The sequence below is a fragment of the Lissotriton vulgaris genome, chromosome 8, assembly GCF_964263255.1.
Source record: "Lissotriton vulgaris chromosome 8, aLisVul1.2, whole genome shotgun sequence".
In the NCBI taxonomy this organism is placed as follows: Eukaryota; Metazoa; Chordata; class Amphibia; order Caudata; family Salamandridae; genus Lissotriton; species Lissotriton vulgaris.
Window position 1 is genome coordinate 980334203 of NC_141696.1, and position 16018 is coordinate 980350220.

The following is a 16018-nucleotide window of genomic DNA, read 5'->3' on the forward strand; positions in this document are numbered from 1 at the left end:
TAGATTCTGAAGTCGAATTTAATGTCACTTTTAAAGTAATACAACTTCTTGAAAGGTGCCACTCTATTGCCCAGTTTATCCAGTGGCCTTTCGCAGTTGCTGGCCACCAGGCAGCCTTCTGCCCTCCTGGGGAGTCTTGTGAATGACTCCCCATGCCTAGATCAATAGAGGCTTGTTGCAGAGGGAGGTGTTACCTTCCCCTTGCAGGACGCCACACAGGGTGTTAACCCAAAAGGCATGCTTCAAAGGAAAAGCTGCCTTTTGATGAGCAAATTGGAATCACACTCGAAAAGCAGTAACCCTCAGGTAGATGAGATGATGGCAGGACCAGAGAGGGGGAACCAGTTGCCAAACCGTTTTTTTCAAGGGTGTGTAACACCCAGGTCACCACACGTCTAGGGTGGGCTACCAAGCTCCTAACATCTAAGGAAACTTTCAGACATCTTGAGAGTGGGGAAAATTGTACACACTGGTCCTTCTGAACTCTGGTCCTGGCAAGAAAGGCTGCATCACCCGCTGGATTGCATCTGCTGCTCATTGGCTTATTGACGAGAGGACTGCACCTGTGGTGCCTGGCTCATGGACAAGTTACTCCTGGGCCTCAGGCTGAAGCAGTCACTCGGCTGGTCTCCTGTTCCAGCTCTATGACAAGTAAAACTGATGTTGCCCATCCCTGTCTGCCGGACCCAGGAGAGTTGCCAGAGTGTGAATTGGTCATCGGTGATGGACATCAGCCCACCAAATGAAACCGGTGGACCCGCCGTGATCAGAAGTCGGTAGCCCAGCCAATGCTGGACTTCTACTGGCTCAAAGATTACTTTGAGGGACTCTGGTACCTGTGGTCAAAGTCCCACCTTACCCATGGAACGATGAATAATCCCAAGGCCCCAGTCACAACACAGCACCAAGAGCATCTTTTAGCATCCTCAGCATCCTGTATTTACTATCAGGGCCACTCCATAAGGGTCTATTGCGGTATTGATGTAAAGTGTGGAACTGGACTCGAGACTGCATTGTGTCCAGTTACTGTTCAGATACTTCTTACTGGCCTCCCTAGCTTCTCCCTGTTGGAATCGGACACCGAGTCTGGACAGGAGTAGACAAACACAATTCTTTCAAACTTTTCAAAGGTTTACAAACTCTACAGTTACCAGTGCTAGTTTACGCTTTAGACTAAAAGCTGATATTTACATTTTACTTCAAAGTCTACATCTCCGGACCCTCTGGTGAATTTTGCTCATCTTGGTTTCTGAAAATTCATTGAAATATAATCTATGTTTATAAATTAGTGCCAGATTTTTTTGTGTTGTGTGGTTTTCCTATTTCATTGTTTGGTGCTTCTAAATGCTTTACACTAGTTCCTTTCTTTAAGCCTTGCTGCTCAAAGAGACAGCTACCAATGGTTGAGCAAGTGATTCTACAAACAAGCCTGACTGGATTCAAGGTGGTTTCATGAGTACATTCCACAGTGAGGTCGCACAACCACACCACAATCCTCACACAGTTTGAGTCTCAGGTAGTCAATAATAGTACAGTTGAGTGACTACTGCAACTTGGACAGATTACTCTTAGAAAACAGAGTTTCAAGGGACTAGATGAGACACGGGCAAATTCTTAGCCACAGTCATACCACCCGAACAGCTTTTGAAGGATCATGCGTAAAAATTAGCATATTGTTTGCAATCTGACTGTTTTGAATTCTACCTACTATTACGAGCAGAGTAACCATAATATTAGAATTTCAATTCTACAGCAAAGAGATCGAGTTACAATGCAATAATACTGGGGAAAAGGCCTGCCCTGTTGCGCCACCAGCTTGATGAGCAACTCAGCTGGCAACCTGTTATTATAAAAGAGGCTATTTGTGCATGGAGAAGTGAAGTCGAATCATTAGTGTGATAGACAGCACCTAGAAGTTTAATTGTAATAACCATGAGTTTAGAACATTATGTCCAGCAATAAAACCTAATACCTTGGTTAAGTGCACCATGAAATACAGTAAAGCAAACAGCTAATATAAATACACATATTGCTCCATCTGTCCAATTGGTGTCACTATTACCAAATGTAATAGTACTACATTTATCAGTGTGTAGCCTGAATATCAATACCAGAATTTTGATGGGATACAATATCAAAAATAAAATATTGACAGGTAAATAAGTCTAGATGTTCAATACCTAGCTCCACAAATATGTACCTATGTGGTACATACATCTTTTTGCTCTTTATTGCTATCATTTGAAATCCACAGTTACTGGTGACAACGATAACCGCACATTGTACATTGTCCTGTATTGCAAAATCAATAAAACTATGTTAAAAAAATGTGGTACATACATCTTCAAGGTATATATATATGTGGAGCTAGCAATAGTAAATCTATCCTTCGTACAATGCGCTTACCTTTCCATGTTTTGTCCCTTGATGTTCTGTCCTCCATGTTCTTGTACCACGGTATTCTGGGGGTTGATATGCAGTAGTACAACCAATTTATTAGCATCAGGATGAAAGAGTGGTCTTGCAGCAACATGAGTACCAAGGCCAAGTAGGGCAGTTCTATGCCATGGGCCACAAAAGGCCAGTTGGTAAAACTTGCAAACATGTTTTAGTACCAAGCCCAGGTGGATGGGATGGGAGTTATGGGAAACAAGTTGAAGGCAAGGGCTATATGGCCCCGTGAGGATAGGCAGGCAGGGCCAGTTTATTTGGTGAGAGGCAATGGTGCCATTGAAAAGCATGCATGGGGATAGGCTTGAGCATTGAGTGTTTTGAGAAGGTAGACTTGAGGTGGTGTGACGTGAGGGACATGCAAATTCGGAGTCAACAGTGATTCAGAGTGAGGTGATAACAGAGGAGAATAATAATAGTTAAAGGTGAGAGACCTTGAGAAGAGTTACAAGACATGAAGAGATGTGCAGAAATGCAGGGTGACAACTGGAGAGTGAAAGAAGAAAATGGAGAAGGAGGGGAAAAAGGCTGCCGGTCTGAATGTGGTGGTCATGAAATTGTCAAGAGAAAGGGAAAGGTTCAGTTGTGTGGACCGGTGGTCTTGGAGAGCAATGTGTGAGAATATGAAGAGCATGGGCAAGGGGTAGCATTTGAGAGAAGTAGCCATGAGTTGTGTGCTACATTTGCTATTTGGTGCCTAAAACTATCTCCAAGGGCTTGATACTGAGCTCGCCCCCTGACCAGTGGACTCTATTGTGCCTTCCCTGCCAAGTTGCTGGGACTTGTCTGATCCCCTTGGGCCACTGGGGCCCTGCCTGAAGTGTGCCTCGTTCACCCCCCCTTTTGCAGCCATGTCTGGCCGCCCTCCTGCCTCGAGCCGCGCCGCTCTCCTCTGAGCCGCGTCCGCTTCGCTGGGCCGCCCGCACCCTGCCCCCCTCCTCCTCTGAGCCGCACACTTTGGTCGCTCCGGCCACTGAAAATAGCCCGGAGCCTTTGGGAGGCGAGAAACGCCCGCGCGCTTGTAGCGTGCCAGCCACCTCCCGCCCGCTCCGGCCTACTGAGGAGATCACCCCCATTGTCCCGCGCAACCCGAACGGAAGGTACGGTCCGTACCCGCCGCCAGTTATTATATGTTCTATGTTCTAAAAGTGTTACTTCTACAAAGTGCTAATTCTACCAAAGGCTAGTTCTAAAAGTGCTTATTCCTGACAGTGGTCCATGTGGCCCTGTCTAATGTATATAATCCCCTGTAAATTCTGCCCGTGTCTATGGGACATTGTAAAGTGTGTATTTATTATCTAATGTGTTTGGTAATACAAAAGGCTATATTTATATAACCTTGTGTGGAGTTCCTTTTGTGGGGGGCCTGGGATGTTGTTGCTGGTGGGTGCGTGCGCAAATACTTAACTTACATTGCCTACGGGATCAGCCTTACTGCTCGTGTCACATTACCTAGAGGGTGAGCAGGGGTTATCCTTGGCGTGTAACTCCCTTGCCCTGACTAGAATGGTGGTTTCTGCCTGGCTTTGGCGCAAGCCTTAGCCAACCAGAAATCCCATTCTAACACAGATCATGGCCACGGATAGCCAGAGAACCTCCTGCCACCTACCAGCCATCCAAACAGATATTAGCCAACTGTTCACGGCAGGTGGTGAATGTCAACTGGATTATTCCCAGACTATGGGAAAACATGCAGAATTTCACTCTTAAAAGGAGATATCATCACCAGAACATCATTTTAGCTGCGTTCTAGTGGCAATATGCCCTTCTCCATATTTACAAAGTAGTGTTCAGCCACTTTTTAGGCTTAACGCCGCCTTGTAAAATAAGACCCCTTTACATGCATCACTTAGAGCGAAAGGGGCATCCAATGGATGTTACTGTGGGTATTCCACCGCAACACCCATTGCTTTTGACGCTGCCCCAGATTTACAAGGTGTAAATTTGAGACAGCTCCAAAAACTAACGCCATGCAAGGGCAGGCGTTAGAATGGTGTAACGAGGAGAAATACTTTTATTCCTCCTCATTTTTTATTTTTTTCATGTGTGCTGCATCCACACATAGAAAGAGCAAAATGCCATTAATGATTGTTTATGTGCAGAAAGGTGTCTCTTCCTGCACATAAACATCTGTGATGATATACTACTATCTTTGTGTGCTGCATTATGCATTAACAGATAGAAGTAACAAAGCGCCATTAGTGATTGTTTATGTGCAGGAAGGGACATAAACAATCATTACCAGCAATTCAGACTCCCTTGCACAATGGTGCAAGTGTCCCTGCAGTGGCACTAGGCAGCCAAATTTAGTGCCAGCACTAGGGAAAACACAGGGGTGAGCTGTATTCTTGTGAATACGGCGCATCCCTTGGTTTTAAAAATGTCGGAGTGCTGCGCTGCAACATTTTGTGCAGCTCTGACATTTTCTCATAAATATGCCCCTCTGTATTCCCAGATCCATAGTTATTCCCTGTTCCAGGACTTTAATTGATGATGGACAGATTTAAGTGCAGGGATAACTGATAGAATCAGGGATAGGTTTTGGGCCCACATAATTCCTGCACCTCAAAGCGGCCATCACGTAAAGATTGTCATGCTTTGGCCATTTTGCTGAGCATATTTGTTGTGAGAGTAAAACCATTGGTCGTTTTGTCAAGCATTCTTGTTGTGTGGGTAAACCTATCAGCAAACATTCTCCTGCCTGCAGACTAATGGGATGCATCCATTTTCTTACTTCCCTCTTCCACAATATTCTAAGGTGTGGAATGTTACACCATGCCTGAAACTTTTTCCTAGCTGGTTGGATAATGTCACATTTTCCTTGAAAATCCTTTTGCCATGCCTTGGTATGACCAGGCTTTGCATATTTGTTCTAGATAGCTCTCTCCTACAGGAGTCTGTTTTTAGGTGCCCTTGGGAAACAAATCTAATACAGTATAGAGTATCCTTATTTTACAGTGTATTCCAAACTATGCATTGTCAGAGTATGATGTGGATACTTCCAGCCTTAGGATGTACTATTCTACCTAGCTTCTCATTTTGTTAAAAAATAAAAACCTCAATGACCAGTGTCCTTTTGTGATCTTCGCCACTCGGTAAAATGCATCATTGCCTTGCAAGGATATATACCTTTAAGAAAACATCCACTTGAATAAATAGGTGAAGCAGCAAGAAAAAAATAGTTCCCTGGTGTAGAGTTGACAGATGGTAAGCAATGAGCGGAGAACAAATGCCACTACAAGTACTATGCCTGCAAGTAGGTCTTCTACAAAAGATATTTGAAAGTCATCTGTAGGCAGGACCTGATATCATTAAAAGGGAAAAATATAATTGATCTTTTATGTAACCTTCTTTCAATATAATATTTCAGGTTTACTGTTTTTTACCAGCCCCCACTTGCAGTTTGTCTACATACTACATTTTCGCAAACAAGTATGCTCTTTTTTGATACATAACCTCTAAGTTAACTGAGTTAAATGCGCTGAGATTTGTTTGCAACCTGATTTGAATCTTCTCAGGACTAACTCAGACATTTACCCATCTCGGGTAGATACGTTGAATTCAATTGAGTTGGGTCATCTCTCTCTCACGCTTTATAATGCAAACTCTGCTGTAGGAAATACTATACAAAACCAGTCATACATAATAGTTGTTAGAATTTCATATGGTATATGTGTATGTTTACCCATCCTTGGCTAAGTTATATAATCTGCACAGAATTTAACAGAGTGGAAAAAATAAATCCCTCTGTGAAGCAAAACATTTTTTTTCACTATTTGGGCAAACCTACTTTCACAAAAGAATGCTCTCAAAGTAGCAGTTATTTTAAGAGGGCACTCTGTGTTTGGAAGATTTCCAAGTAGTTGCATCTTTAGTTGAGGTCTACACCTTGAATCTCAAAGGGGCTCTTATTTACACGCCTACATAATACATTTGCTGTGTTTAACTAAATGCAGGGAGGTTTAATGTGGGAAATGAGCGATTCCGATGATCCTATATTGTGAACACGGGGTAAACCTAAAACTAAGGACATGTTTAAAAACATACCTGAGGAACACAGAATGAATGAGGTGTAACTTTAATTGCAAGAGGTCTGTACCTCCCGACTGTTCAACACTGTTAATGTGTTTTTTTCCATATTATTTTAAAATGGGACGCTCATGGGGTATTGTTAATTGAATAGTGCTCCTGAACGACCATTTAAGGAAAAAAACATTATTAGTAAATTTGTCTTCTCTTGTCACATAGTCAAACTTTCTACATATTTTAGACCAATAGCGCTACAAAATTCCATTGGCTGTATTAGCAAACATTTGACAAAACGAAGATTTAACCTAAACACCATCAAAACTCTTTTTTTCCAGAGCTCCAACCATATCAATCTTCAAAAATGATCCACTCTCAGGTGTGTAGAAAGCGCTTTGAAGAATTGGAAGAAGCATAACTAATTTGATGAGCCCCTTAAATGTTCACTATGCGGGCTACTCGGGCTTCCATGATACACCTGTATTGTTTGAGACAAGCATATGATAATGATAGGATCAACCAGGTTATACAAACTTTCATAATTTGAAATGCCATGGTGCAATGAACTTTAGTGATTGGCCTTTGCTGATGACATCACTTGTGAGCATTAGTGCACAACCCCTTGAACTTTAATGCTAATTAATGTTACCATGCTATGCACTGCCACTACAGTGGATCACTCCCCAGCTGATATTAAAACTTCTTGTTCCTGAATGATCTCATGTATAACACACTATATATTCTGATTTCTTATTTTATTTTCTAAGTATTTATCTCTGAAATTTCATGAGGAAGATAGACTCCACGGGAAGATAGACTGCTCAATGGATGCTGCAAATCACAATATTTACAGAATGACAAGTGAACATGCCACTAACAATCATATTGAAGCAGGCCCATGATGGGGGAATACAAATGTCAACTTAAGTCTTGAAGATAAGTACAAATGTGTAACAACATTTCTTCTTGGTGCACAATATGTCGCTAACAGGCATTTCCAAGTCACATCTACATAGTGAATGTGACTGGACGTTACTCTGCTGATGCGAGGTCCATGGGCAGTCATCCACCACAGAGCCAGTGCTCTCAGTGTGATACATTTAAAGAGTAGTGTGCAGGCTATACCACATAAAGGTGGTTCTGTCAATACGCTTACCTGTCCCACCTCCAGTACGTGTTGAACCTTAACACTGGCTTTTTTTCAGAATATGCTGCTTTTTTGCCTCGTGCATAAAGGTAAAATAGTTACAGATTTTCAGTGATGTAAATTCCGCTTATGCTGGTGTGATCTTATGCAACTTTGTGAATTTCACATTCTGCTTGTTCTGCAAAATTCCTGAAATGATGCCATTATGCCAAATAGTGTAATTACACCACAGATGCAAAAGTTTGTAGAAAAGGTTTAGCACAGGAGCAAGGGAACAATAGGAACGACCAGAACTCAAGCTGCTGTTGTTCAAGGCAGTCCTCTTTGTGTGCTGTTTTTTTAAGCTTAGCCGCGCTGTGAAATGCCTCCTCATATCCAAAATTGACACAAGGACCCATTTTGTGCAAAAATATAGCGCCAGGTGGTGATTTTACCTTTCACGTCATTGCTACAAAATTTCACATAACTATTCGAAAACAAATTATGCAATTTTTACACACCATGATTAAAACAAAGTATAATTATATATGTGTATAAGTATACAAAGATATATGTATATATATATATATATATATATATATATATATATATATATATATATATATATATATATATATATATATATATATATATATATATATATATATATATATACACATATACATATATATAAAGACAGACAGACAGACAGATAGATAGATAGATAGATAGATAGATAGATAGATAGATAGATAGATAGATAGATAGATAGATAGATAGATAGATAGATAGATAGATAGATAGATAGATAGATAGATAGATAGATAGATAGATAGATAGATAGATTGATTGATGGATGAACAGTTGCAATCTAGTGTCCAGATGTGAGTTTTCCTTTCTGCCCCACTAATATCACGTCAGTGCTACATTTGTGAATGCAAGTAAGCTGCAAGCCAGACGCGCTTTCATTCTGTATGCACGTCCTTGGAAGCCTTTTCCAAGCGCAGCCTCTGTGCTATAATTTGCATGTTCTGTAAATGAGCTATGTGTAATTGCAACCCTGATGCTATCAAGCTCTTTAATTAGAGGACATGCACAGAAATGATTGACACTCTGGACCACGGCAAAATGAAATTGGCCTTGATTAAAAGATATGGTTATAGAAATAGATGCAAGAAGGGTGTAGGGTAGCAAACTCAAGCTTTAAATTGCTTTCTAAGTTAATAGAGGGTGGGGTTAGATTGGCACACGTCAATAGTTTGGGCGCCTCCATGCTCCCAAATCGTGTAGATTGGGGTTTTGCAGTTCGCAAGCCACTCACGTGTTGAAAACAACTCTTCCCTCAGTTACACCTTTCTGTGCTCACGTGCAGGAAAGGTAACCTGATTTAATTTGAAAAACAAATAGAGTGTTACGGTGAAAGAATTGACAGGCCTCTTCTGTGCACTTTCTTGGGTGGCCTTACTAAAGTGATTTGAACCCCCATGCAGTATGGCAATGGAATGCTCTTGCTTCTCCTTACAATTTAATTGTAACAATTAGCAACCTTTAGTTTATGAATAAACAGTTGTGGGACAATGGAGTGCCGTAAATCAAGCCCTATAACTCACTGGAAATCTTGATTATTCCTAGTCTTGGGCTTCCCGTTCCATTCAAGTATGAGCATCTTTTCTGCTCTACAGAAACCTATTACCTAGCAGAGGTCAAATACTTCCCCCAATATGCCGCTGCGTGCCCGGCATGCATAAATGGGGAAGTGCCACACCCTCACATCCTGAGAATACCATAGAAACCGAAGGAAAAAGAACACACAAAACAATCACCAGAAACAAAAACAGGGACAGAGCGACGGGCTCAGGAATGGAACGGGAAGACCAGGACTCGGAGAAATGAAGATTATCGGTCAGTAACCGGGCATTACCTCCTAGTCTGTCTTCCTGCCCCATTCCTTACTTATGAGCCCACACCAAAGCGCAAGATAATTGAAACACAAAGACCAGAAGGATGCAGCAAAGCAAACAGGTCAATATAATCAGAAAAGAAAAAGAGTGCAGATCCCAAATCAAGTAGAGCAGGCAAAACATCAATGTCAAAGCAGTGGAAGCCACCATCCAAACTTAAGATGTTAGAAACAAAAGTGTGGGGAGAGGCCCATGTAGCAGTATCACAAATATCACGTAAGGAGGCAGCCTTAAACATGATCCCAGAAAGAGGAAGTCCCCCTTGAGTGTACCGTCCCTGGACAGAAGACGGAAGAGGACAGTGAGCAGCCTCATAGGACAAGAGAACTGCACACTTCACCCACTGAGGCAGAGTGGATAAAGAAGGTTTGAGACCCTTACCAGAGATACTGTAAGTAACAAAAAGTGAATCCACCTTCCAAAAACCATGGGTACAATCCAGATAGATGTGAAGGGCCCACAACTCACGGAGGAGAAACTCCTCCTTGGGAGAAGATGGATCAGTATAAAACAAACAGGGAGGACAATATATTCCTGACAGTGGAAGCCAGACAAGACCTTGGCAAAAGAAACTGACTAGTACTCAAAATCACCACTGAGCAAAAACACAAGAAAGGGGAGAAGCAAGCAAAACCCCAATCTCGCCAACCCGACGACCAAAAGAAACACCTACGAAATAAAGATTCTAGAAGAAAGAAACTTAACCAGAGCCACCAGCTTCAGAATCTTAGTCGACTCCTTGACCATTTCCTCCAGCTGAGGGCCAAACAACTTTGAACACTCAAAGGCCACTTTCAGAAGGACAGACTTCTGCAAAGCCTCCGCCATACATGTCTGAAGTAGCAAACCTGGAGCTCCATTAACCATACAAGTGGTATAGGCCATCTCCAGGACTGAAAATTTGGAGCCTCTTCACAGCACCCTCAACTTTCTTGTTGACGGGTCAGAAGAAAGGGCGTCATGTGAAAGAATCATGCCCTGGGAAGAAAGGCCAGCCATCAAAGTATCCACCTTGACAGATTGTGGGAATTTCTCTGAGAACCCTTCCAAGTTTTAATGCATTCCCAAAAAGCGAGTAAATAAAGATTTATCAATGTCCCACCTTTCCCACCTTTCGTGACAGCAGACAGCACTGTGCAAAGGCAAAGAGTCAGTATCAGGCTGCTGGTACTGGGTAAAAAAATCATCCTCCGACTCATTCTCCACAGGAGAAGGAAACCCAGATTGCCCATGATATTGCCAAATAAATCAGAGCTCAACACCCTGTACAAAGTGACCCCTCTTTCCTTCCTCCTCATCAGGATCCTCCAAACCTGCTGTGGGGTTGAGTTCTAAGAACCTTAGCTGGGGATCATCAGCCTCCCATGCCCTAAACACTGCCTCCAGAGCCTCATTTATCAAGAGGCTCACGGCATCCACAGTAGGAACTCCCACAGATCTACCAGCAGCAGGATCCATCACTGCAGGCTAATGAAATGAAGTCTTGTGGCCCAATCTCTTGCGGGAGGGACCGGCATCTGGGAAGTCCCCGGAAGAAGAAATGCAGCATAGTTGGGCGGGCACCGCAGCAGGAAGGAGCCGGAACAGAGGGGCTGATACGGGCACAAGGCCGCTCAGCATCACCAGCCGCAGCAGTGAAGACCAATACCCGCCGAGCAGGGGAGACAGATCTCAATAACAACAAGCATTTACAATGCAATGGTCTCGGCATTATTAAAGGCAGAGCTATTGGCATTGCTCATGACGATTTTTTTTTTAATCATAAATAAATGGCATTGTCATTTACATTGCCTATAGCTTAATCATTAAATAAATGGTATTGTCATTTAAATTCCAATAGCTTAATAGCTCGCAAATGCATGACCTATTGCATTTACGCCCACACAGAGCCACACACACAAAGCCACCCACACACACACACAGAGCCACCCACACAGTCATTCATATAGAGCCACCTACACAGAGCCACTCTCACACAGACAGAGCCACCCACACATAGAGCCACCTACAAAAAAAGCTATCCACACAGAGCTACACGCACACAGAGCGCTACACACACAGAGCGCTACGCGCTACACACACACACAGAGCACCACACACACACACACAGAGCGCCACACACACACAGACAGAGCGCAACACACACACAGACAGAGCGCCACACACACACAGACACCTGTACAAAGTGACCCCTCTTTCCTTCCTCCTCATCAGGATCCTCCAAACCTGCTGTGGGGTTGAGTTCTAAGAACCTTAGCTGGGGATCATCAGCCTCCCATGCCCTAAACACAGCCTCCAGAGCCTCATTTATCAAGAGGCTCACGGCATCCACAGTAGGAACTCCCACAGATCTACCAGCAGCAGGATCCATCACTGCAGGCTAATGAAATGAAGTCTTGTGGCCCAATCTCTTGCTGGAGGGACCGGCATCTGGGAAGTCCCCGGAAGAAGAAATGCAGCATAGTTGGGCGGGCACCGCAGCAGGAAGGAGCCGGAACAGAGGCTGATACGGGCACAAGTCCGCTCAGCATCACCAGCCGCAGCAGTGAAGACCAATACCCGCCAAACAGGGGAGACAGATCTCAATAACAACAAGCATTTACAATGCAATGGTCTCGGCATTATTAAAGGCAGAGCTATTGGCATTGCTCATGACGATTTTTGTTTTTTAATCATAAATAAATGGCATTGTCATTTACATTGCCTATAGCTTAATCGTTAAATAAATGGTATTGTCATTTAAATTCAAATGGATGCGAGGAAGCATACCAAAAAGTTTCAAATACTTGACAAATTGGCATGACAGTGCTTCTAAAACAGTCAGTTAAAGTGATATAGCAGCATTACAAACTGCCAAGAGCACGACATCTGCCATACATTGCTTACGACGCAAATGATAATATTGTGATAATCAGATAGAAACACTAACTTTTTAAGCATAGTGACATTTCTACGGTCGCTATGAGCCGGCAAGACCACCAAGTGTTAATTCTCCTACCTGCAGGATGACTGAAAAAGTGGCTCCTTGCAGCCTCACGGTGCTGTCTGGCGGCAGGGTTGGAGTCGGTGCTATGTCCCTTTTTCCAGCGCTTTAGCTTGCCGGCCGTGCCAGAGCGCAGTTTCCCGGTATCCCCATGATGTCTACCGGCAGCAGGGTACAGAGTCAGCGGGGTAAGGAGAGGGCCCAGACAAACACACTTGCATGCAAACACTAAAGGGCATGAACACAAAAGAAGGACAAGCACCGTAATGCTTACCACAGCTTGTAATGTAATGAAAACATTGTAGCCATTTTAAAACGGCAATATCGGTAGTTCGGTGGAATACTTTGTGTACATAAAAAACAAAAATGTATAAAAACAGGTCACAAGCTAAAAACAACTTTACATTTCTTCAAATATCTTCAAAAGTGGTAGCTATTTGGCAGAAATGTCAGTTTTCACTCTTAGTAAATATTAACTGGTCATACCAATATGCCGCTTCCACACGGGGCCCGCCGAGATAAGACTCCCGATATCTGACGCCCGCAGACTATAATCGCCATCAAGGTATTCACCGCCAGCTGCAATTAAGATTTGTGCTGAACATCCCAGGTTGTGTTAGGCAAGAGGTTTACTAACGCAGGCGCTCCTGGATGAAAAGGGGACAGGATAAAAGTCCCTGCATTGACTTGGGGGTCCGTTTATGACAATATCTGAAGTGAGTTTGCAGGCTGTCTCACACTAGTGCTCAGAGTAGATCAGATTGGCTTTTTTCATGCCCAACCAGTGCTTAAAAACATATGGATACACGTATAATGGTATGCAGTGGCGTAGTAAGGGTGTGCCATTGGATCAAGTGCAAGCAGTGAAAAGCTGTTGGTTAGGTTGTAAAAATACAACATTAATCAGGGGTTAATGGGCCCCCAGGCCGCTGTACCATTGGTAGTTACACCCTGATGTCTATTCGCATAGCGCACCCATGCGCATATTGACGCTGAATAACAGATGTCTGTTGCTACCCATTTTATCGTCCTCAGAAGGATGAAAGGGTGAGTGGACACGCCGGGATTTGAACTTGTGTCAAACACAGGCCCCTAGAGTGGGCACATTTGCATTTCACGACATTTCCAATATCTAGGGGAAGCTTGTCTATGTGCTTTTTACTAACAGTAACTCAAATGCATTCAAATGGCCCCTGCAATGTGGGACTTTCACTGCACCTGCATCTGCCACACTCATGTGGTGTGACGTCCTTTCTGCTTTGGTGTGAAATCTTTGCTTCTGCGCACTAGAGCCAGAAATGGCTGCTTCAAATCTCACATGCTCACGCTTATGCTGCAGCTTGTACTAAGCTTGTTCGTCTTGCTTAACCATTAAATGCAAAAGTTAAAATAAAGAAATGGGGTTAGAGTAGAGATAAGTGGTAAACAGTGCATTCATTTATTTTTGTATGCTAATATGTTTCTCTTTGACTTTGCTGATAGCTCGTACTTTGGGCCTGAATACTGTCACATCCTCCATCTTGGGCAATGCTGCGCAAGCGCAGTCAAACTCCGAATTTGCTGAAGCATTGGCATTGAACCTCAGGCAGCACTCTTCTTACCCACGATGTTCCTGGGAACCTGCTCATCTGACCTCTAAAGAGGGAGCTACCAAATACAATGTATTCAAAATGTGTACTAATATTGCTAGGTGGAATAAAAGTGCATGGGAAAATAAATTATGGGCGGTAACCGGAATCAATTGAAACCAATATTGAAATGATCTCATCTTAGTATGGTGTGATGACCTCTCCTCGTCTTTCCAACCAATCACTGAAGGGGAACACATAGATTTGCAACATTTAGGGGTAGTACATTGCCCTCGAAATGGTATAACTAAGGTAGGTTTAGATAGAGAAATTGTCCGACTTGTCCGAATAGCTGACCTGTCACTGACCCAACGCACTGAATAAGCAATCAAGAGCAGAGGTGCTGGCGGTGCACTCTGTCAGAAGAATCGATTACCCAATTGGGTACTAATTGGCTTATCCTAGAGAGAGGGGTGTGATGTTGGCGTTGCACTTAGAGGAGGTCACCTGTCCTGATTTTCACCTGTCTTGTCCCGTGGGCATCTGAATAGTCGGGAGCTGGGCCCTGGTCTTTTTGCCTCAGCCTGTGACCAGGATAGGTCATTGCACCGTTCTAGGTAAATATAATCTATGTTGTATGTCCTTGTGCTATTTCCTTTTCTCACCCATCCCAGGTACCAATGTCTAAAAGGGGTTACTCTGATTTCTTACACATTTTATGTCCTACTGGTTATATTCTTGCTTGTAAAATTCATAGTCACAAGATTGTGGCTTTTATCAATTTGACTCAGAAAATCTCTGATGGATAAAGGTTTTAATACTTTACCAGAGTCGATGGTTTATTACAGGAAAAGCAAATGTGTTTTAAACACTGCCTATTTAACTAAAGTCCCTTTTCCATCCCTAGGCCTTATAGCAAAGGTGACAAAGATTGTTAAGTCATGGTTTTACAGGTATGTCCAAAAAGGACCCAAAATACTGATAGGATGATTACATTAGTAATTAGTTAGGCAGGACTACTAGTTCAAAGTGTGAATGTTATATGGGCCCAGGTGAGTATGGTAAAACTGAGCTAGTTGGTCTCTGTGTGCTCTATCGCACCTAATAACTTTCTTTCTTGCACACCTTTTTATGATCATCATGTGGGGAATATTGTATGTCACGGCCTTGAGAAAGCCATTGCCCATCCGGCCGTGCGGGCAAAACACGTGCTGGCTGTTCTTGTCCTTTTCTGTTATGTCACAATGGACCGACACCAAATAAATGAACAAGAAACTAAAAGACATGTACTGGACTACGTGAATATAGAATGCAGCAACAAATCAGGAACCCAAAGTACTGGATTCAGAGACCTAGTTTGTATGTTATGGTCACTGCACAAATTATGTCAGTACATACCAGAAGAAGAAAGAAAAATTTCTTTCTAGAGTCCCCTCACTCACCGGGGTTTCCCCACGGTGACATGCTTCATCTTTGGGGCCATCCCAGTTCTCTATGAAAAGGGGTGTGCTGCGACTAGCGAACTACGCAGGAGCACTTTTATTGTGAATAGACTATGTGTGGTGTAAAGTGATGAGGTGGTGGAGTGGGTGTAAGTGAATTAAAAATACCGTGCTAGTGGGCCTCAACAAATTTATTTCGCTCCTAGTTTGGTATATTAAAATGGGGGTGGCACTGCTATTTAACCTTAAATAGGGCTAAATCAGTGTGTGGTCAACATGTTTCAAGCTTCCCAGGCTTTTCGTCAGGACCATACAGGGACCAGCCCTGTATATACCACTCCTATATTCAAATGAATAGGATGAATAAAATTACCATACTACTTCTAACGCTGTTAACTTTTAAACATGCGTGTTATACATACGATTGTACTTTCTCGTTGTTTCTGTGAAGAAAGAATGAC